Source organism: Abramis brama (assembly GCF_963993115.1).
Source record: "Abramis brama genome assembly, chromosome: 7".
In the NCBI taxonomy this organism is placed as follows: Eukaryota; Metazoa; Chordata; class Actinopteri; order Cypriniformes; family Leuciscidae; genus Abramis; species Abramis brama.
Genome location: NC_139969.1, coordinates 15,060,675 through 15,063,808, shown reverse-complemented (window position 1 = coordinate 15,063,808; position 3,134 = coordinate 15,060,675). Strand labels below are relative to the sequence as shown.

General features: G+C 34.4%; 1 long non-coding RNA gene across 1 annotated transcript; it reads right to left on the bottom strand.

Annotated features, from left to right (window-relative positions):
* Positions 1-584: 584 nt before the first annotated feature.
* On the bottom strand, positions 585-2,917 carry LOC311087617. Its single transcript, XR_014607323.1, has 3 exons — positions 2,795-2,917; positions 1,086-1,189; positions 585-954 (listed from the first exon to the last, which is right to left on the bottom strand). It is a non-coding gene; the product is annotated as an uncharacterized lncRNA (long non-coding RNA).
* Positions 2,918-3,134: the final 217 nt, after the last annotated feature.

Here is a 3,134-nt window from a genome sequence, read left to right as displayed (position 1 = left end):
TGGCATCTGTTGTGATGAATGAATGCAAAACAACAAACTTCCTCATGTAAGTTAATTATACTGATCATGAACAATTGTAGAAAACAAGGGGTTCTAAACCCTTTTGCCAGTGTGTCGTCATTCCTGAGCTGTTCAGTTTGGTGTGATATTCATGGTGGAAAAATTTAAGGTTCACTCAAATACCAGAACTCTTTATCTCAACAACCTCTAGTGGAAATGTATGAGTATTACACTCTTATCTGCCTAAGACAGACATAAAGTATTGGGTTAAACATAACTAAAAAATAGCATAACTAAAATAATTGTATTAACTCATCACTTTTGTGACCATTGGCATAAAACCTGAAGGTTGGATGTACTCTGGTAACTGAAAATAGCAGCATCTGTGATATATTTTATGTTGGGATTGGGAAAGTTCTAAAAAAATAAAATGGTAGAAAAATATGAAAATATGCTGAGATGTTTTGCTGTTATCATGTATCTTTTTTATTGTTATAATTATATTAATATAGTGTTATAAATAATGTAAACATTAATTAGAAGGTGATCGGGACTTAATTTGTTTCTCATCAGTTAAGTGCAGGACTGATTTCAAGAATCATAAGACACATGATTTATTGTTGAGGATGTTTTTGTACAGTGATGATGTGTTTCCTGTCACTGTGGGCGTCAGTGCGCAGTAGTACAGCGCAGAGTCTGATACTTCAGCATTAAAGATCTCCAGGCTCACAAGATTTTTGTCCACTTTTGGTAAAATGCGAGGAGGAAGAGGGTCACTTGTGGCTCCTTGAGGGTAAATCCAAGCCAGGAACTCTGGTTTGGATCTGGAATATTGGCGATACCAGTGCAGATTAGTTATGGTTCCTTCATATGTACAGGAGAGAATGGCTTTTTGTCCCACAGATGCAAGTGTCCTGTTTGTCTGTGGTGTTATTGACTGTGCCATTGTGTCACCTGCAAACCGTAAAATATAAAACATCTCATAAAACTGAATTTGTATCATTAACTTTATAGCATTAAACAAAAGTATATCTAAAAATATTGTTTGTACAAATGTCCAAAAATCATGGGTAAGCTTCACTTACTTTTAATCAAAAATACCAGAAGAAAAGCACAAAGAATCATCATGTTTGCTCTGTGAGAAGTTTAATGATCACTCTGCTTTTACTCAAACCCACACAAGCTCCTCCTGCACAGAAGGAGAACACAGCACTGACATGAACTGCATCTGTGTGATCAATATTTGGTATGAAACAAATCTAGAAATCTCATTTAGTTTATTCACAAAATGCAGTTTATTGTATTGCTATTTGTTTTTGTTTTTTAAATATTTTAATTCAGTTGACATTTATTATATTTCAAGTAACAAATGTGTTTTTATGATTTTAGTTTAAGATATAATAATAACCCTGCTTTGAAGAGCTGAATGATGTTATGATATATCGCCCTCTTCTGGTGCTCAATAGGTTTATATGTAGCAAGTGCATTATTTGACAGAAATGTGCACTGAAATGTGATTTCTGCTCATATCATAATACATTAGTAATAACCAAATACATTCAGTGCATGTGTTTTGACAGCATATTGATCACTGTGGATTTTTTTGACAAGAAATGCCTAAATATAATTTATAGGCTTAAGTTAATGTCAAATTTAAAAGTTGGGTAAATCGATTTATGATATGAAGTGGAATATTTTAAAATGATAGACTTAATCCAAAGACAAATCAAGAATATTTAATTTAGGACTGAATTTGCAAGTTTTTTGAGTTTGTCTGAGTCACAGTGCTTCAGAACATAGTAGTACACAGAGTCACACACACACACACACACACACACACACACACACACACACACACACACACACACACACACACACATCCTGGATTGCCAGTCGAAAGGAAGTTGTGCTGAGATTTGCTTGAAATCGCTCCTTGAACTCTTCATTGTCTTCTAATTTACTTGGGAATTCCATTAAGCAGCAGTCTGATATTTGCTAATATTTGCCATCATCCATAGCAGTTTTGTATATCAGTCTGCTTATCTGAGTAACTGAAACTGCCACTACTTTCAAGCCACTCGTATCACAGTGCAAACTCTCACTCTCTTGTTCCAGACAGATGAAACTGGGACTGTCTTGCATCTCAGTTATTGTCATGTTTGTGTTTAGTTTCATTCATGGACTGTTAGTTTGTTTTTCTTCAGTTACTGGCCACTCATTAGTTATGGACTCTCATGCCATCAACAAACCTGTTCGTCATTTAGTTTGTTATCATTGTATATTTAAGTTCCTCCTTGTATTCAGTTGATTATCGGGTATTGTCGTGTCTACATGCTGTTTTGTTGCCTTCTTGCCAGTGAATTACATTAGTTTGTTTGTTTAATAAATATTTTGTTTATTTGAACTATTTTGGGACTCTTTCTCATCATCATCTGGCCTAAACATTACAGTTATTGATCGTCTTGCAATTAAATGACCTCAGATGACTTCAGCATTAATATTGCTATTATATTTTTGCAGTGTTTGACTTGTTGCTATCCAATTGTTCTGTATGTTGTTGTGGACTTTAAGATGACATAGATTCAGGTCAGATTATTAAATCAATTAAATGCAAACTTTAACTGTAAAATAAATTTCATATCCACATATTAATTTATGCATGGTTGACTATAAATTATCTCTTACTTAGTAGATTGACGGGACTAAATGAAAAAGCTCCTTCTAAACATTTGTTGAAACCACCATTAAAGGAATAGTTCACTTTAAAACAAAAATTCTGTCATCATTTACTCACCCTCATGCTGTTTCAAACCTGTATGAATTTCTTTCTTCTGCTGAACAAAAAGGAAGATATTTAGAAGAATGTCAGTAACCAGGCAGTTTCTGGGTCCCATTGACTTCCATAGTATGTTTTTTTTCTACTATTGAAATGCAATACTGCGAATCAGGTTTTTGTACAGTGTTCTAGTGTTTCCTGTCACTGTGGGCTCCAGAGCACAGTAATACACAGCAGAGTCTGACACTTCAGCAGAGGAGATCTCCAGATCCACACGTTTGATCTCTTTTGTAGCTTTTGAAAACAGACGAAGACCAGGCTCAGATTTATTTGAATATTCATTGACAGAAAGTAGGAA